The sequence below is a fragment of the Drosophila subpulchrella genome, chromosome 2L (assembly GCF_014743375.2).
Source record: "Drosophila subpulchrella strain 33 F10 #4 breed RU33 chromosome 2L, RU_Dsub_v1.1 Primary Assembly, whole genome shotgun sequence".
Classification (NCBI taxonomy): Eukaryota; Metazoa; Arthropoda; class Insecta; order Diptera; family Drosophilidae; genus Drosophila; species Drosophila subpulchrella.
The window spans coordinates 18,606,546-18,627,833 of NC_050610.1; the positions used below are offsets into that span (position 1 = coordinate 18,606,546).

The following is a 21,288-nucleotide window of genomic DNA, read 5'->3' on the forward strand; positions in this document are numbered from 1 at the left end:
ATCCAATAAAAATGGCAAATATGAAAATTAATTAATGTCAATTTCACTTGCGCTGCGTATATGCTCATTACGGCTGCTTATTTTGCCAATTCTCCCATTGCTTTACCAAATTATCTTAAATAATTGACGGAGGAGCGAGTCTCCTGAATTACCCTCATTAAGCTGGGGCCATGAAATTAAACATCCAACTGAATATGGAATTAAAGTGGCATGCATATGCCACTCAACGCTAGACCTTTCAATTTGCCAAGGCGAACTGCTACTTAACCTGTTAAGAAAGCATGGCCAACCTGTGTGGGCTGCTGGTTCGCTATTAAGACTCATAAATAAGACAGAAGAGCTCCGGGGTGGCTCCTTTGGCCGTTTCTCGAGAGGCAGACGTGACAGCCATTTAAGCAGTTCGCAGCCCGGCATTGTGCCGACATTAATGGGTGAATGTGGATGTGGATGTGGATGGGGATGTGGATGTGGCTGGGGATGTGCAACACCACCGGCACTTCAATTAATTAATTGCAATTTGCAAGACGCAGCGCGCCACAGACAACGATGGCCATTAAAGGCGTTTAGCTGCAGCCGCTGTCAACTGGCCTTCTTCTTCCAGTGGCAGCATTGTGTAAGATGCCAGCATGGCGTATACTTGATGCGCTTTTCCATCCACCCACCTGCGACACCGCACGCGCACACAGGCATCAAGTATACGCCCCGAATGCTGACGTGTTATTAACACCGCGTGAATCCAGCAGATGTCGGCATACCCATAATGCATCCACGCAACGCTGTGCCACGCATAAATAAATGACGATGATACGGCTGCTGATGCCTCAAATAGGATTCAGCATCATGCACGAACAGATTGGCGAGACCTCGGCGACTGAAGGTGCCGGCAGAAAGAGGATTATGCACCTGGTAGGATCTCTGCAGCGCAGATACGTATCTGTATCTCATGCAGAGCCGTCGTAAGGGAGACTGTCGGTCTGATCCCAGGGGAAATAGTGTGCCAGCTAATCGATGCAGTGATGCGACCTAATTAGACCCCAGGTGTATGCCAATGATAGGACAGACGCACGAGATGAGCTATCGCCTTCCCTAATTAAATTGATGCTTATATGAGCTATAGTGTGTGGGGCCACAATATCTTATCAAGAATACATGTTAATAAAAAAGATTATTAGCATTCAATGCTATTACATTTTTTGAATAAAAACAAAGTATTCCCTGTCCCACAATATAAATAAATCAGCCATGCTCAGGTATTTACTATCAGCACTAAGCAACGAATAAAATATTTTTTTTGATTATAAATTTATTAAAATTGGCACCATTAATAACAGGACTAAATCCGTAACTTGTTTCCTTTTTCATTTTTTTTTACCAATACATTTCATTCAACATTTCATTTTAATGTACATTCTGGGCAATATTTCTTAACATGCAGAATACCGCAAAGTATCCTTTAACTCAAAAATATCATCATCTATTCCAAATATTTCGTTTGTTTATTCAAAAACAATACCACGATATTAATAAATAATTGGTATGTTTAAAAATGAATACGTTAACGTTTTATATATATTTATTATTAACAACCCAAGTTATTCCCGAAATTCTTAAATAGTATTATTTTGAATATTTCTATAAAATACTAGTATTAATCCTTAAAATGTCGGTTAAAGGGTGTGGAATAATACCAAACATGCATAATGTTGGCATATACATTTTCCATTTAGCCAGCGTGTTCAAAGAGCCATTAAATTTTACCCTAATTACCACAAATCGCCCGCAACTAATTTAATAATGACAACAGACCGTAAGGAAGGGCGGATTGAGGGCAGCTGGTTGGTAAATGCTGAATGGGAGTGGCAGCTGCATAAACTGGCCTCAATGGCCATTAAAAACTTCTCCTAGTTGGTATGTACTTTCCCCCCATCCTATGTGTACGTATATTTGCGGCAAATTGACGGTTTCGTTCTCGGGCAGCAGTGAAAACTTTCTGCCCAGAACGCTGGCACTCAAAATGGCTCGAAAGTCTCGACAACAATTCGCTCGAGGGGATGGAAAATGCGGTTGGAGTGGGGGGTGAAAAAACACTTTATAGAGACCACTCGTAACCTCAAAGCGCAGACGGCATAAAACAATTGAACGTGAATCGTTTGACGCCAAGTCAAGGCGGAGTATCATAAAAAAATTAAGTGACACTCAAGCGGAGACACTGGGCAGCAGTGATTAATTGGCCCTCAGCCAGCGAATTCGGGAGTATCATTAAAACTTTCCCCCCACCGGCCAACATGCTGTCAATGTTGTCATCTTCATTTGGCATTATGATAATAATTGGGCCACGAACCGGGACAGCAGGTCCAAAGTCCTGTCAGGTCAGCCCAGGACCAAGAAATGCCAAAAGTTAGGCCCTCGCCTGTCACGGGGCGAATCTTTTCGGAGTGGCAGGACTTTTCGCAAATTGATGGCGTTAGTTGGCTCTCATGAATACGTCAGAGAGCAAATACGCATAAAACGTCCACTTGATTATTGGGGGTCCTTGGAAAGTTTAATGAAATTTGTATATAAAACAGACAGCATGATGAATGAAGTTGTCTTTGCGGATGAGGGCATACGGTAGGTTGTCCTTTGGGCCAGCGCACTTTTGCTTAAATTTAAAACACGTGCCAGCGAAAAGGGTTACGGAAATGTCTAAAGTGGATTGCGAGCTGAGAGGAGATAATATTTTGAAGAGGGTAAGATACAGTCAACAGGCATATATTTTCCCCAGGACTAAATTGTGCTCTTTTGATGCTTATGAGGGTTAATATGTGACCCTTTTTCTAAATAATTAAAACATTACAATATTAAAAGTTTATTTATATAATAATTTGTAAGAAATTTGAGAAAAATTGTATTAAAAAGTTCTAATATTAAAATGTTATAAACTATAATGTTTAATATTCAATTAAAACAAATGTATTTCCCTTGAATTGCTTAGGGGCTATAATATATAAAATGTATACTCACGTTTAAAAGGTCAGCAGACGATACCAAGTTGGTCAACTGTAATTAAAAGATAATTAAACTGTTAAAGTTATCTCCTATAAATTTAATTGATGTGGTAATGTATGCTGTTGTTAATTTAACAACGTTTGACCTTAACAAAATGAAGAGAAATGGTTATTGAATTTTGAATAGTCAGAGCTCAATTTTATTAGCCATACTATTTGCAAAAGCTTATCTTCAAAGAATCAATCATTATTTAGTTTTGCCTTTATGAGAATCAAACAATTTACATAGGCCAATTATTCATTATTCAGCTCTCCACTCCAGCATTCTGAATACATGTCAAAAATCGAATAATAAATCAAAAAGTGCCAGAGTTCTACTTATTGCATAATTTATTTTCTAAGCCTGATGCTCTTTTGTTTCAACCTCCCTCTTTACATAAATCCATTCTCTATTCCCTTCTTCCTGGGCATATTGTGCCAATTTGGAGCTTATTATAACTTGGCCATTTTTTCGTCGATTGTTTCGATTTGCTTGTGCGCTTGATTAAATTTGCACTCAAGTTTTCAAAGCTTCATTAATCATCTGTTTGAGAGGGAATTTAAGGGGGGTGTAAATAGGGCTGATAGGGCGCGGAAAAAAACTAAAACTTTGGCCGGAAACTTTGTTGTACTTGGTGGAGCCCGTGCAGTTGGCATTGCCAATAATAAAATTTACGCTGCCTTCACAGCAGGTCAGGCAAAAAATTATGAGTTTTCTCAGCGATTTGCCATTTTTGCAGTTCAACGAAAATTGCCCCACCCACTTTTTCGCGCGGAATGGGAAAATAACTCTGGATTCAGTGAGAAATAAATTAGAGAATTTCTAACAAGCCAAGTGAGTAAGGAGAAAACTTTCATGACTAATGACCGCTGCATTTCAAGCTGCCACCCAAAAACGTATAAATACTAAACATGAAATAGTCATTAATATTAAATCTATTAACTGAAAGACAAGGATTAAAGTACTAGGGAAGATTTTAATTATTCCATTCGGCTGGAGAAGTGCATGTCGAGTAAATGAAAGTGGTAAATTCTCCTTGGCCACGTCCAAAAACACAAAGGCCTTCATTTATTCATCATCAAAATGGCGGTCGCGATGGCTAAGACAAAGGCCTCTGTAGGGCCCCTCTTTTCCGAGCCCTTTTCTCTCTTTATCTCTGAGTTATTTGTTTCACTAAGGCGGAGAAAGGATTCGAGGGGGCTACACTTGGGAAATAAAGGATAGACTCGAATTTTAAGCAGTTCATCATTCTTTAACTTTGAAATACGGGAGGTTCCAAAGAAATGACTTAATTTTTGAATTCACTTCTTAAAAAGCCTAAAAATATGCAACAAAATATGTCGAATGCTAAGGTCCTATGGAAAAATGACGTTTTTCCATTGCATACTTTTAGACACCTGTTTTGAAGCTTCTAGTTTCTAGTTTCTAGTTTCTGGCACCCCTGCTGTATCTTTTTTGGGATTCGTTATAACGTATCTATTACATGAAAAAATTATTATGCCATTCTACAGTTATAAACCGTATACTCGGATTTTTCAAGTGATTTTTCCCAGTATCCTTATAAAAAATAACAGCAAGGACCGCAGTGACCGAGAACCACAATACTCCGAGTGCCTCGAAGCTGTGCGAAAGTGGAAAGTTTTGGGCGGCGGGTGGAAAATGCAGAGAAAAGCGAAGAATGGGTTTTCCTTGTTCATTTAGCAGTCAAACGGAGTTTGCCAGTGTGGAGACATGCCTGTCTCCGCTGGGTTTCCGTTTCCTGTGCCATCTGCAAATTTCATGGCAATATATTTTTGCCGCTTGTGCGAAGAAAGCAAGCCAGCGAGAGAAAGAGAGAAAGGAAGCCAACTCTACCATCATCAGTCATTTTGTCTAAAAGAATATATTGCAATTAAAAGCAGAAAATATGCTTTTACACTGGCCAACGCAGCTATAAGTTTGCCGCTCATCCAGCACCACATCCTCTGCCCCGGAACTTCTTCCCCCCGTTTTATTTATGAAGCGCAACACTTTGGGAGCCACCCACTGCATTTTGACTGCAAAAACTTTGGACGGGGGACCGCCAGAAGTCCCTTTCTTTCCGACTCTCATCTTCATCTTGTTGCTACTGCTGATGTTTTACTATCCAGCCAAGAGCAGCAAATTAAAATTGCTTCATTCTGGCCCTTCAAGTACGCTGTAAGTCACGCCTTGTTATGGCCGCAGCCGGACCTTCAATGGATAAATGGACGGATTTGCTGGTTGGTTGGATGGTCGGATGGTCGGATGTTCGGTTTCTAGATGGAAACTCCCGCTGAAGCTGAAGCTGCTCGGTGGGCAGTTTTCAGCTCGACACTTTGTAAATTATGCGGACGGCAGTGGCGTGGGCTTTAATGAAATTTCCATCTCTTAACTAGAACAAAATTAATTTTGAACATTGACGGCGAAATGCTTTTAAAAGAGAATCAAGTTTCGCGAACGTGCATTATTTTGGTAAATATTTTGCAGCAAAGTATATAAGTAATGACAATGATCCTAAGTAAACAAGATTACTCCAAATTTTTTTTTTAACTTAGGGAAAGGTAAAAACTTTGGGTAAACGATTTCAAATAAACACAATAAAAAACAGACAACAAACAGCCAGGGCTCTAATTAAATAAGTTGTAACAGTTCCATTCAGTAGTTCAAGTTTATTACCGTTCTCGTTCGCCTTTATGGCAAAATGTCACCTTCACGACTCTGAACTTCTGAGAGTTCCGTAAGAACTTGGCTCAACCTTTCACGACTCTGCCAACTAGCAACAAGAATTTGATTACTTTTCATTTCGCATTTCGAGGCAGTTTGTGCAGCTTAAGCCATCCGCATCCAATTCAAGGAGTTATTCTCGAAAACTCCATTTCCATTTCGCTGTTATCTGGTCACTCCTCGGCTGGCAGCTGCATTTTCATAAGCAAAACTTTAACAGAGCAGCTGAATTTTTCATTAGAAAACTTTTCATGCACTGAGCGAGACGGGGTACACCTGAAGCAGAATCCGGAGGAAATGGCAACTTGAAAGTCATTTGCCGCTCAAGAAGAATGTGTGTGGCGAATGTTTAAAAAGCGTTGGGGGAATGTTGAACAAAAGACCGCGACTAAAATGTGTGTGGGTGCTCTGGGAATTTCCAAAAGGCCGAAATTTTCAGGCCTCATACCCATTCTTACGCCCATGTCATTTGCCACACTTTTCACTCAAGACAATGAGTGTCATCACGGCGGCATCAAGTTTTCATAAGACCACGCATGCTGAATTTCTGATGAGTTTTTTCAGCCCCAACCAGCAACCCTTCTTCAGAAATCATGTCTTCTTATGAAAATTTTATTTATATGCCGCAGCTTTATGAGGCGTGCAAAATTTGGTCAGACGAAAGAATTTTTAATAGAAAACTTTATGGCTCAAAATGGGAAAGTTGTTGCAATAAATTAAGGAGTTTAACAAATATGATTTTAGATGTTCCAAAAGTTTATAAAAAGTTTTTGGCTTTAGATTTGTATCAGTTATCAGAAAAACATTTTAAGTACTAGGGGAATTTTCTCTTAACAATTTACATTTTTTTAAACGAAAATCAGCGTTAAATTGTTTTAAAGCCACCTATCAGTGTGGTATTAATAATTTTGTGATGCGAAAATATCAATCACACGCAGCTGCTTGCTTAAAGTGTAAAAACAATTTGGACAAACAAGGAAAATTGCTTTTAAAGCCCCAACTCAGAGACACATGTAGCACTTACTTTCGCATAATCCCCCAAACTGAATGGCGGGACGGGGAACTCTCAACGAGAATTTAAAGACAACCCGACATATGGGACTGCTGAGCTAAACAAATCACATCAGAGCAAATAAAATCCAGCACAAAGGCAACCGCCGGCAAATAGACAGACGCACACAAAGACTGCGCTCTGACATGGCCGTTAAGTAATTCCATATTTTATTTGCCGAAATAGAAAGGATTCCGAACAGGCGAAGCGACCTTCGAGCACACAATTTCAAGTGTTTGGTGAAAAAGTCTCACCCATTTGTTTGCCGCATTCGCACGTGAAGGCGTCCAAGCAAATATGTATAAAAAATAAGGAGGGAGCTCGAAAAACTTGTTTAAAGGGATTGCAATAAAGTGCCTGGCATATTGGGATTTGTCCCTTTTCCGTCGTCTATTTTTACCTGCAAATATTTGGCATCTCCCAAATGAAAAGATTTTTTCGCCACATGCCAATGATGGCCTTAACCCTTTCCTCCCCCCTGTCATCCGTCAGTCGTTTTATGTGCAATTCCCTCAAGTTCTTTATTTGGCAACAAAAAATGTTCGAGGATCCCCTGCTACCGCTCACAGCATCGTTAACTCTTTGGCCCTTTTTTTAAAACTGTTGCATATAATTTATTGTAACTAAAAGTTAAGCCCCTTTTTTCGGAATACCAAAAAATAAGTAAGGACTTTCATTTCTTTGGCCCTTTGAATTTTGTTGGTCTCTCGTGGGCAATTTAATAGAGCCTTTGTGCATGTTTATTTTTTTGGTGAGCTTAAGATTTCGGTTTACCAAACATTCGACTGTCAGCAGTGACTTTGGTTGGGATTAAAACCGACATTAAGCTGTGATTAGTAGCTGACATTCCTTTGACGTTTTTATTTACCAGCATCTGTGGACATAGGTAATTTTTCCCTTTGAATTGACACTCGAAAAGATCTGGGATTAGGCAGATATGAATTCTGTTGGCATGCTGGCTCTGAATTAAATGATGTTTTAATGAGTTAGGGCTGTTGAATAAGAAATCATGAGCTGGCCAAGTAGAAATTCGCTTAAAGCCCAAAATTTGTTACCAGGCAACCAGGAAGATTTTAGTTTAAAATAGAGAGGACGTCGTAATTTCACAAAGTGAAATAAATAGAAAGTGATTTTTGGTTTTAAAATTCGTCCAATAATATTATAATACATAAACAATTTAATAAGTATAATGTTTGTATTTTATTTTTGATCACTCTGGCCAAGTTAAAAATAGCCTAAAGTCAAATATTTGCTACAAAGCAACAGGTTTGCGTAATTTATCGAAAAATTATATTGAACTGCTTTTTGTTTTGACATCCTTTAAAAATATTATAAAATTTAAATTAATGTCATTTTATTTATACTGTAACCTTGTCAATTATTTTTACCTATTAATGTGATTTTTTTCATGGGCACAAGATTTTTTGTATATAATGTGGGTCTTTGTGAAACATCCGGGAAGAGATGGACACAAACTCACGCGCTCACCTTCAGCTGCAAAATTGTTTAACGAACAAGGGACCTTGGGAAGCCCCTCGACAACTTACGCATAATTAAAATATCTAATTAGAAATAATCACATTAAAGCGGCAGACTGTAAAAAGTATGTTGAAAGTGATGGTAAGCGCGAGCGGAATTCTCAAGGCATCATAATGAGAGCGCCGACTCGCCACAATGGCGAAATTGTTGACATTAATTAAAATGTCATTTAAATGAAATATATAACAGTGCGGAATTTCACTTTATTAAGGCGGGACACTCGGCGCGTCTTTCTTGTCTATGCCACTCCGCATAAATGGGGCAAAAAGGACACAATGTCGGTGGGGGCAACGAACCGAAGGACGAAATCTCGAGAAAAGGAGACCCTCAGAAGGCAAAAAGGTCCAAAGGGATGCCGAATGTGAGAGAAACGAAATATTAAGGAGGAGAATGCATGGGAAAAACGCTCCATTAGGGTAATGAACAAGTTAACAGGCGCATATTTCTCATTGCTTTCTTTTTTTATTGCTGCCGTGGGATGCAAAAGGGCACAAAAGCAATTTCCATGTTCCCATCCTTGAGTTAAAATTTTTAATTTGACTTGTTTTCTTAGGCCGGACGACCAACCAAGTCAGACTCAGAGTCAATATGAAAATGTCGACAATAATAATTATAAGTAAATTAATGAGAATTGAACAGGCCAAAGAGGAAAGGCCAAAGTCAATGGAGTGTGCAAAATTGTTGGCAATTTGTTGTCGAGCAAATAGCTTCATGGTCATTATGCTGGCGACTCATTTGCAAATGGCCAAGAATCAGAAGCTGGCCCTAGCCCCAAAAATGACTTGGCATCGAAATGCTTGCCTCTGCTTTGTTTATTCAGCTCAGTCTCGCCAAAAGAGGCCAAAGCTCTTTGAGCTGATTCAGCGCAAAAAGATTAATGATTCGACATCGGATCCGCTGTTCGATGGTAAACATTTTCCATTTCCCTTGGCCCGCCGGATTTTCCCCATCGTCTGGCTGTCTGGACTTTCGTCGCCTTTGACTTTCATCCAATAAAATGAAATTAAATAAATTTTTGAGCCAAATCTTATTTGCGTATTGTCGGCTTTGTCATCGTCAATGGACCGGCGTCCTTGTTGTTGTTCGATACTGTATTTATGTGGCCTCGAGTGACTCTTATTTATGGCAATTGTTGGTGAACATTTTCTAAGCCATTTACTCTTGGACTTTATGCTGGTTTTTTTGGCCTTATTATCTAGTGGATGATTAGAAAGTTTTTCATTGTTGGTTAGATTTAGTAGCAGCTTTAAAGGGAGAAAAATAATGTTCATGTATCTTATTTAATTATTTTTAAAATTAAATGCACAACTTTAAGTTTCTTTAAACTACATTTTTGGAACATTGAAATTTGTTGTTTTTAAATTACTAGGCAGATCTTTATGTTTATTTCTAGCTTTCTCAATGCTTGAATATTTTACACCCTTAGCTAGCAGGAAACTCAAAAAGCTTGAAAACCAATTTTACTAAAGGAACAAAAATTGCAGTTTGCATTTGATGTATAAAACAGAATAAAAAAAAAACAATTTTAGCACTGCTGGCTTCGCAATATTTTGCAACTAACTTGTGTTCGAAACACTTCAAAAATCAAAAATGTTTTCTCATATATTGCTGAAATTGTTCAACACCCCACTGACCCACAGGGGGGCAGTTAGCAAAAAATTCATCATGGGCCCTGTAAAACATTGGAAATATTTTTCAGGACCATGCAAACGAGATTGATGAGAGTGGTGGTTTAACCGGGTGTTTGGAAGGATAAACCGGGCTATGAAGAATAGGATTCTGGTGAGGGGACCAATGCAAACGGTTTTTCAGTTGAAGTAAGCTAAAATGTAAGCCTGCCTCGGAAACTATCCCTCAACAACATAACATGGTATTAACTGAAAAAGAAAATACATTTTGGCAGACTGCAGCTGGTTTCATTTCTTGTTTTTTTTTTTATAAATTAAAACAATAAAAGTTTATATTAAACAAGAAAGAAGGCTATAGTCGACGTCCTTGACTATTAGATACCCGTTACCCAGCTAAAGGTAGTACGAGGGAGATGTGTTCGAGATGTCGCACTTTATTTGCTTATGAATTCTTAATGAATGGTCCGCTTTAAGTACAAACAGCGTTAGAGTACCGTGCTAAAATTAACTTGTGCTGCGCAGGAACCTCAAGAATTTGCATACCAAATCAAAACTTTCTAGTTTTTATAGTTTTATAGATCCAGCGTTCATACGGACGGAGAGTCGGAAAAGCTTTCTCCTACCTGTCACTTATGTACTTTCGGACGAATCTAGTACTCTACGAGTAACGGGTATTACAAAAAATTACAAAGTCCATGCTCAAAAAAAAGTTTGTAAGCAGCAGAAGTCTAACAAAAAGAACTCGTTCTTTAATGTTCTTCCTTTTTTTTTCTTTATTCTGAATAATAAAGTCAATATTTTCCTACTGTAAGCTCATTCCAGAGAAATGCCGAGTCATTTTAATGGAACTCTTATTTTCTTTAAAACTATTTTAGGAAAACCACAAGGGCTGTTAAGGCAGAGGTAAACGGGGAAATGTCAGATGGGGAGCTGCATTTGATAAGTCGTAAAATAGCCTGCAGAGGGGGAAACCGCAATCACAACGCCCCCAGTCTCCGTTTGCTGGTAATACAAACGACAATTACAACTTGCCTTCGGACGAGCGTACAAACAGATGGACCGCAATCGCAGGAGGGGATACAGGATAAAGGATTCGACTGGGGGACGACACTAAAGCGTACTAAAAGCAAATCTGTGCGGTTAAACGCAAGTGTCAGCTGTCATTTTTGTGGAAAGAATTCCGGCAAAAAATGCCACGGAGCATAAAAAAAGCGCATACAAAAACGCCCGAGAACCGAGTGGAATATGCCGGGGCAATAATTCTTGGAGCAAGTGTAACAAGAAAATAAGGGCAGTCACAGTGGCAGTGGCAATGGAAATGGAAATGCAGAGCAGGATAGACGTAATGAAAGCCGAACTGCAGCCAAGAGATGTCAGCATGTGCGCTGAAGAGCTATAAAAAAGACCTGTTCTTCAGTAATGGACCAATGAAAAACCATGGAAAGAGATACACAAGAAAACTTTCGGTACTCATATTTTTCCGCTTTTTGAAGCACAAAAAAAAATTAAGGAAGAGCTGAAGTCTGTACACAAAATAAAAATTAATTACAAATTCTTTAAAAAAATATCATAGCTTATAATAGCAATAAGAAAGACAAAATAATTTTATATTTGACTTTCTATTAAAAACAATTTTAATAAATATTAAACTACAAAATTCAAAGTTTATTTAGCTAAGCATATTTTTCCCTGTGTAAAAGTAGAGTTGGGAAATGAAGTGCAAAAGAAGTGCGTGTGGCTAAAAAGCCGGGCAAAGAGGGAAAACGGATTTCCATAAGGCCCGAAGATAGATGGCCATTTGTTTTCTTTTTTTGAGTCTACCTTAGATTAGTTTGTTCGATAAAAAATAGTTGATAGTCTAAAGGAGAGAATAAAAACCGCAAGACAAAGCTGCAGTTAAGAAACAATCTTCCTTAAGCGCATTGCGAAATTGCTAAGGCAAATTGATGACAACTTTTAATGGTAATGGAAAAGTGTGCAATAAATCTGGAGAATTAAGAAATATCCTCACACTATTTTTAAGCATTATTACAATTTTTAATAACAAGTTTTTATTAAAAACTGTTTAAGTAATGCTTGGAACTCCAAATGCTTTTATATTCCTTAAATATGCAAAACTACTCTACAAAAGCAGCCTTTTTTTTGCAAACTTGTGAAGTAACCAATTTAGCATTAGCGAAGCTTTTGGCCTTAAGTTTCTTGCCATGGGTAAGCCCACCTTAAGCGGCTTCACATGGGAATCTAGTGGACACAACTGCCGGAGACATTTTCAAGAGTATTAGGAACCAAATCCACTGGCTAGCAAATGATCAACCATAGACAAAAGCTGACGTACGACAACAGGCTGCCTTGTGTCCTCGTCCTCGGATGGCAGGATACACTGCCCCCGCAGCTCCCCTCTTCATCCATTCGGCCCTCTCTAATGCCTGCAAATCGCCTGATTATGGGCTTAGAGCCGGGCAGCCACATATATCGCCATGGCCGGACCAGCTGGACAGGCCAGTTGTTGACGGCAAATGGGAAATGGCCAGGAGCACACGAGTGGCTCGGACTCGCTCCTTGGCCATCATGTTGAGTTGTGTTGCTCAGCAGGATTTGCATGGCATTGCAGCGTTCTTTGGCTTTTTGTTTTCAAGCCAGGGCTTTCTTTTTTCTATCGGAGGACTCCTTGCTGCGACTTGGCGCCAGACCATGTACAAATCTCTGCAGAACATGTGTGCACTGAAATAAAATATAGATCCTTAAGTCCTAATATCCTAACTGCAATTATTGTAAGGAATGTAATGCCAATTACATTTTTAAGAATAGTGAACAAGTTTATTATACGAATATATATTTTAGTAATACGACTAAACTTGAAATAAATATTTACTTTTTACTTTCTGAAAGCATATGCCAAATTTACCAAAAACCCACACTTATCGATCAAGCTAATTCTTATTTTAATGCAATGATTTTTTTTCCTTGTGTAGGATACATGCAGGCCATTGTGTTTTTCTTTTTGTATGTGCGCACTAAAATCATAGTCATGTCCATGAATATCCCTAACTGATTACATGCAAGAGAGCTTATAAAAACAAGGACATTGCCTGGCGACAATGACACAACAGCTGCTCGGAATGCAGGCTAATATCCTTGGCCCTGGGTCCTCCCCTCCTTCTGTTCTTCCTGGGACTTGACTTGACTTGTCTTGACTTGTTCTTGTCTCTGATATGTTGTGCATTCCAAGGAAACTGCTTGGCTTCCTTGAGGCAGTGAAAAAATAAATAACTATGGTTCAGTGGCCAAGATGCCAGAAGGCAGGATATGTATTAAAAAAAATATAAAATAAATGTGTACTTTATCAATCAGTAATATAATATGTATATCGAACATTTCAACTTTAATGCAAATACATTTTTATAAAAAAAACCGTGCAAGTACCACTGGGCAGGTTGCTAAAAGGATGAGTATGTATAAAAAAAATCGAAAATAAATATGTACTTTATCAATGAGAGTTATAAATATCGAAAACATCAAGCAAATACATTTTTTAAAGGAAAAAATACTAAGAATGCAATTACAAATTCTTAAAAAAAGATGTTTTATTAGTTCTGATCTATTCATATGGATTGTTACATTTTGCATATCTTTTTAGTACTATTTTAAAGGCACAAGAATCGAGTTCTGGCAGGGGCAATTATTTCAATTTGAAGAACAATTAAAATAAATTTCGCATAATTAACTTGAACCATTAAAGACCACTCGAGAATATCGTCTCGTGTGGCATTGTGGCCAGGTCCACTGAATGTGGGTCCCATAGCATCGTGGCGCCAAACCAAACCACTTTGCCCACAATTACGCGCTCTTAATGAATGGCAATTGGGCGACCACGACAAGTTGAAAATTATGCCCCGGAATGGCCGATGACAGCGATGGATGTCTGCCGTTGACAGGTGGAAGCGGAAGTGGAAGTGCGGCTTGCAATTTTTTCTGCCCCTTGGCTCGTCACTTTAAACGCTCCGCACACGATTACCCACTTTCCCCAAGGATTCTGAATTCTTATGGCACTCAAAGCCATAATGCAGCCAATTAATTATTTGGCCGGACTTTCGCCGCAGGCGAGGTGACTGACAGCTGGCCATATTATTATTGTTCCCAGAGTGCGGCATATGTCCAGCACCCCGAATTCCGCATCCTTGGCGCACTGCGTGATTTATATTTTTAATATGGATTGCTTTCATTATGCATTTTTCACAATTTTCTCCATCTCTTGCCCCTGCCCCATTGCCCATTGCATTTTCCCTTTGGCCGTGGTCAGTAATTGTAATTTCTGTTGTTTAAAAATTTATGACCATCAATGGGCCCCCGAAGCTGCAGTGCAGTGTGCTAGGGATATATATATCCAGCCATATATATATATCTATATACATATCCGCATGCAGTGTGAAGTGGGTGCAAAAGTAGCGCAAAAATAATTGCATTCCCCTTTAGGAGTACGGGAAAATTGAAATTGCACATGGGGTAGGTGGATCGGTGGATAGGTGGATACCCGGCATAAAGTTAAGAAAAATATATTAAGTCCAGGAACGAGACAGTTCATTGCGTCGAAAGCGCCCCCTTCTCGGGCGAGAAATTTTTCGGCCAGAGAAAATTGTTGATTTCAGCACATGCCTGGTATTAATTAAGAACGGAACCCAGAGATGAACGGAACTGAGCTGGGTTAAGAGCCAGGCCACAACGGTCTTAATCCAGTAACTTAATGCTCGGGGAAACTATTTGGAAAGGACGCCCTGTCAATGTTATTAAGTCCCGAGCAGATTTTCTCACCGGATAAGCCGTTGGCAGTTAACATCATTAGACGTTGGCTGGAAACTTTCTCATGGGCAAAATCAAAATAAATAAAATGGCATAATAAAAATTGAAGTGCGGAAAGTTTGCGACGTGGTAACTATGTGTGCAGGGAATTTCCAGCTCAGCTCCTACGAAACTCACAGGTTGAGCAAAAAGTATCGACACACTTAACTACGTGCGACAGGTGAGAATGGGAAAGGAAAAACAAAAATCTCAATAAATTGGCAGTAAGCGCTAAGCAGACAATTACTTGGGGATTAGCGTCATACTTGGGGGCAAACTTGTTAGGGATCGGAAAACGAGCGAGAAACCAAAGTGGTTATGTCCGCTGGGGGAATTATGAAGGTACTTCCACCTACTAAGCCAAAGAGAAATTATTGAGTACAAGGCAATGGATTTGTGTGCTACTTTCGGTTGTACAAAATATTTCAGCCTTGAAAGGAAGGACTTTACTTTCCACGAAATAAATAAAAGCTATCAAAATATTATCAACTTAAATTTAATGGGAATTAATTTAAGGAAAATACATCCACCTACTAAGCTAAAAGAGAAATTATTGAATACATGGCAATGGGTTTTTGTGCTACTTTTGGTTGCACAAAATATTTCAGCCTTGAAAGGAAGGACTTTATTTTCCACGAAATAAATAGAAGCTATCAAAACCATATCAACTCAAATTTTATGCCTGATATTAAGCTCTATTGTATATTTTATCATGCCCACATGCAAGAAACACATTAAAATATTACGCTCGGACGGAAGATCTTATAAAATAAAATGTGTTCGTTCAGTCGATTTATGGTCAAATATTGTTGAGTGCTCCAAAGCCTGTGTGTTCGGCCAAATGAAAAGCATATATTTTATGCTTATCTGCAAGTCCTGACCGATATCGTGAAGAAAAATCTCTGAAAAGTAATTCAATTATATTTGCAGATACACTGCACTTGACCATTATAAATGCATTCAAGTAGGAATCAAACAAAGTCCTGGTCTCTTGAGAATCCCCTGTCCGAGTCCTCACCTTTTTATATTTTTTCCTGTTCCTTTTTCCCACAGAAGAAGACTATTTTCGCTCTTTATCTTGGCCATGACATGATTTATATGCAGCTACGTTATCTGGTATGCGCACAAGTGGAATATGCGAGTATCAGCTCAAAAAAGGAGCTTGGGTTCTGCAGTCTAGGACCAAGCCAAAAACACAAAGCCTGCCAGCGATTCACCTATCCGCAGACATACTATAAACTTGGCTGCTCTGTGGTCGCATAAACTTTGCGTATGCACAAAGTCCATGTTATTTAAAATATGCATAAATTGGACTTTAAAATTTACCCAGCCAGGCACACAGGCTTATACCTGCGGCGACTGCAGGATGTACCTATGCATTTTCGAGATACATATATCCCCAGCAAGTGCACGAGACCTGATACACAAGACATCGGTGAGCTCAACATGACTCCGCCCGGAGCAGGCCATTTGTTGTCTTCCATTCTCGAACAGGGCTTAATGAGTTGTCTATGATGTCTGCTACAGAAACTTAAGTCTTCAATACAGAAGAGGTTTTGAAAAGAATGATAAATGACTCGTTATTGGAAAGCACATAAAGTCAAATCAAACTGAGTTGATAAAATTTAAAATATATATTTTTTGAAATTCGTTATGTTTATGTTTTATTATGTACCTACACAATTTTTCTATGTAAAGATATAATTTTAGAATTTCCTGATACCTTCTTTTGTTAATAAGTATTCATTTTTACAGTGATTAAAATTATACACAAAAATTTTAATTTTTTTATAGTCTAGTTATTTAAAAAAAAAATATAAGTACACATTTTTCTTTACCTACATTTTCTCTGGTTTCCCTAGTTGATGTCTCCCCGAAAATGTATAGTCAAAATTTTGAGATGGCCTGATACCTACTTTTATTTTATAAATATTCATTTTTACAGCACTGAAAATGATACACAGAGTTTTCAGCTATTTTAGAGTAAAGTTGTTTTGGAATAAAATAAGAATGATTTTTTCTTTACCTTCATTTTCTCTGGTATCCCTATTTATTGTCTCCAAAAAAATTTTTCCTCACGCCATTTTTTTGTGGCAGCTTATAAGAGCTTACTTTGGCTGATCAAAAAATAATCTTTCTGGCAATTACGGTTTGCATGACTCAACTTTAACTACTTTTGGGTAATTAAACAAAGCCGGAAAAGTTTATTAATTCTTTTGTCATTCCCTTTTTTGTAACGACATCAATTTTTGCCCAGTCGAAGTTATGCTACCCGTTTTTTAAGCCCACTTGCCACCTGTCTCTGCAGTCACGTGTTTTTGGCTGTGACGCGATAAAAAAGAAATGCCAAAAAGCACACATCCAGCGAACGTGTAATACCAGATTCAAGCATAACTTTCGGGGGGAGCAACACCAACTCAAATACGCAAACAAACAGGGAAAATACCCGAAGGGCTGCAGTTGGGTTATTTTTGTTTTCCTTTTGCTCAGGAGAGATTTTGGCATGTGGCATATGGTATATGTGCCATATATGGCTAAGGTATGTATGTAAGGTACGTATGTAAGGTACGTATGACAACGCAAACTTTATGGCAGGTGGGTGGCTGGTTCCTCAGGGTGAAAGGGTGGTGCTGGTGGACATGTCGGATATTTTAACGAGAATAACACAAGTTTTATCCGCTCGCTAATCCATTTGCTTGCCCCGCACGCATTAAATGCATTAAGTTTTCCGCTGAAACTTTTCCCTCAACGGATTTTTTTTTATAATTGAATTGTATGGCAGCAGGCCCTTTGTTTGCACTTCAAACTACTCGTATTTGCACACTACTTGGCCCGATGCGCCGTCTCGCTTCCGCCCACTTCCCTCTCTTTCTCACTTTTTTGCACTTTCTGTGTCTGTGTTTCATGTGGAAAAATCTAATTACTTGGCTGCTGTTTAACTAACTCCGGGTAGCAGCACTCAGACGGCTTCCGCTCCGTACGTGTGTATTTTCTTTGTTTTTATTGCCGGCGAACGTGGCGTATGCGTAATATATGCAGGATGCGGCCTACGTGGCGTATGGATTTTCCCCGGTGATACATTAAGTGCTTATAATTGGAACGAACGAATGAACGGATGCGCCAACCAACTTATGATGTTTACACATGACTTACAAATTGTTTACGTCGTTGGGTTTCTAGCATTATACATTAAGCGCTAAGCAGCCAGGGCCAATGCAACTGACAAACACACTCGGTTTGATTGGCTGTGATGTGGTCTTGGAATGGCCATGGTTTCGAGGATCGGAGCTGCTGCGTCTGGTTCTGGTGCAGCATTCCCTCGGCTTACCTCACCATATTTGTCATGCACTCGAGCACGTCGCCGTTTGTGGCAAGAAAAGGGTGGCGAATGGAAATGGGGCGTGCAAACGCAGCTGCGACTATTAGTGCAACAAGCCGGTGCTTAGTTAGATCTTAAATGATAATCTTATGGGAGGCGGATAATTGTTTGAAACGTGTTATGGATTTATTAAAGGGTATACTATGTTTCCCTAGAGCTGGTAAAAGAACGATTTAATCTAAACAAAGCTTGAAAAATAGGGTCTTAAAGTACATTTTTCAGTTCAATATTACGACTAATTTTAAGTTCTATTAAGAACTAAATAAAATCTATGATTTTGGTTTAAGGTAGAGCTGATGAGTACCAAAATATTTTTAGCATGAGATGACTATTTTTAAAAATGCTTTGTTAAATCAAAACTGATTCAAAAATCTGCACCTTATAGCTACCACAAATTAGTCAGGAATTTTCCACAAGAACTACAAGAACATCCCACAGTTTTGCAATCTATTATTAAAGAATATTCATAATGGCTATTAGCGGAATTTATTTACGCTCTGGGTAGCGAGGAATTAAATATGCATGGCCTACACTTATTAAATTCATCCCAAAGGTCGGATGGTAAATCTTTCGAAATATTTCAAAAACATTTTAAGCCAAATTTAAATTAATTATGGGAGAGTTTTCGCTGTATTTATTTCTGGTTGCCGGGGAAACTCGCAGCAGCTTCGAGCTGGAAAATTAATTACATGCAATAGCAGCACAAAGTGCTCGACTGATGGAGACTTGCTTGCTATTTCGTCCCCAAAATCAACACTCAAAGTAAACTTTGACAAGCAAGAATGGGGAAGGAATGTAACAAGTAGAAAGAAACGCAGGAAAAAAGCTTGGGAAAGTACACGGGGTGTAGGTGAAAAGTGGAAGAAACATTGCGTAAAAGTTGTCAAGTGTTCTGTTTACTTTACTTTTATCAACATTAGAAATCAATTAATTTCGTTTTATATGCCAAAGGGAAATCAATGAAAATTACATCAAATGTGCCAGAGTTTCTCTTCCGCTTGAGACTTTTATATTGTTGTTTTTCCAAATTATTTCAGCTCCACTAGGTCTCACAATCTATGAATAATTTACTCCCCAGTGAACTGGGAGTTTTTTGTCTTATTTTGCAGCCAAAGTTTTCTAATAAATTCGTTTAAATTTGAGTGCCATTCGGGGTTTAACGTAAGGATGAGCTTGGAATTACCAACAATTCAATAACACAAATTGATTTCATTGATGGAGTTCAATCAGTGGCCACCTGCAGGTTTTTTCTACAATTCTCATGACTGTGCAGTCAATTAATTTCCAACAAAAAACGTCACTGGATTATATTGCTTGATTTTCTTTCGCACGAATTGAATGGTAAATAAATGAAATTATTCCAAATCTAAGCTTACCAAACTGATTATTTTTTGTCTGCGTATTCCCAGTGGTAATCCGAGCTGGCCGATTGTTTATGCCATGCATTTAATTAAAGCATTTATTTCACTGTCACAGTCACACCCACGAACACTGATATTTATGTAAACATATACTTTTTTCCCGTGGCTTTCAATGTTTCAAAAGCCTAAATTATGTAAGCATTCTTTTATATTTTATGACGAGATTAATTTATATTTTGCTATTATTTTAATGCATGCTCAATTAAGCGGCGCCCACACAAAAACACAATTGCACAGAGCTGTATAATTTTGTACGTATATATTTATGGGTAGCGTAATACTGAGCACTTTATGCATTTATATCATCGATTTATGGCTATTTGCCGTTTGAAATTTTACCATTTGCTATTTATTGCATTTTATATGCATTCCGCCATTTTGTTGTCAATAAAAGTGCCGCTGCTTCTTGCCATTTGCATTTTGATCAAATTGCTATGTATATTCCCGATTAACATGGATTTGGGTCAAACGAATCTCGATTAAATAAAGTTTTTATCATTGATTTAATAAGCATATGTTATTCTTTTTCACTTTATCTAATTAGGATTAATTTGAATCAGTTGCTCTGCATTCATTGGGAATTATGAATTATGCACACCTCTATTAAAAACTTTGGTTTATCGGTGTAAACGTTTCATATTCCGATTTTTATTGTGATATCGTTGAGTCTTTCTGTTTTTGTGTCATCCAATTTTTTCTTTTGATCGTTTAATACGGAATTTATTGTGGCTATTCGTATGGTAATTTATTGGGTACCATTGAAACACACACCTCTAGTAATTTACAAAAAATCTGCTTGTATTCTGGGTATTATGGTAGTATATATTTCTTTATTTGATTTATATATTTTTAAACGTTAGTTGTTGGTTTTGGGTTGGTTGGAAAAAACAATATTTTTACTTTTTATGCTTGCGTTAGATAAAAACCATTCGACAAACCTTGTTTGTTGTATTTACTGCTTTGATTTTCACTGCATTAACTTTTGTATTTACTTTGATTTTAATGGGCTTTAAGCTTTGTTTTAATTTTGATTATTGATGGAAGTTAATTTGATTTTTGTGCTTTTCTTGTGGTTTATTTGTTCCTTTTTTTGACACGCCTTAGGCTAATTAGCAGTTGGCTCCAGCACCTTTTTGATATTTAAAATGGAGCCCCCAACAAACACACACTTCCCGGCCCTTTTGGCTCAGCTCAGCCTCAATTTGACGTGGATTCGACTGACAGGTCTGTCAATTATGGACACTCGGCTTGGCAGCAATTGCGGAAAAATCAAACAGAAAATGTGCCGGTAAATCACGACGAATTCACGCGATTTTCTGCGAGGGATGCAAAGGATTCGCCAGACGAAAGCTGAGGATACTGTGTGTAGTGCTCGGTAACAGCAACGCCGCTTGACTGACTTTTCTGGGATGCTGCTGTCGTTGGCCATTTCGAATAATTTCTTGGTCAATGTTAACAGAGCGACCCGAAGTTCGAATTGTTTGTGGATCGCAATGGGAAGTGCGCATGTCCTGCACATTCCTCTCTCTCTAGACATTTTTTTCTATTCGGCTGACACACTTTTCGCATTCACATTGCTGTAGGTTAGTGCCTCGTCGTCGCCTTAAAGCCAGTACTTCGAAGGCTCGAGCCCTGCGTTACTTAATATGCCAGCCACCTTTGGCTCCAGACTCATTTCATGCT

At 38.5% G+C, this 21,288-nt stretch overlaps 1 protein-coding gene across 2 annotated transcripts in view; it reads right to left on the reverse strand.

Moving 5' to 3' along the window:
- Nucleotides 1–20,969, reverse strand: part of LOC119547459 (putative neural-cadherin 2) — a 123,192-nt gene extending 102,223 nt beyond the window's left edge. Inside the window, exons 1-3 of one of the 2 annotated variants that reach the window (XM_037854336.1) lie at nucleotides 20,377–20,969; nucleotides 19,561–20,037; nucleotides 3,004–3,039 (exon numbers count right to left, since the gene is read on the reverse strand). The gene's annotated coding sequence lies outside the window, so the exon portion shown is untranslated. Of the gene's footprint in view, nucleotides 1–3,003; nucleotides 3,040–19,560 lie in introns of both variants that reach the window. The other variant, XM_037854335.1, reaches the window with a different exon arrangement.
- Between the last annotated feature and the right edge of the window lie 319 nt (nucleotides 20,970–21,288).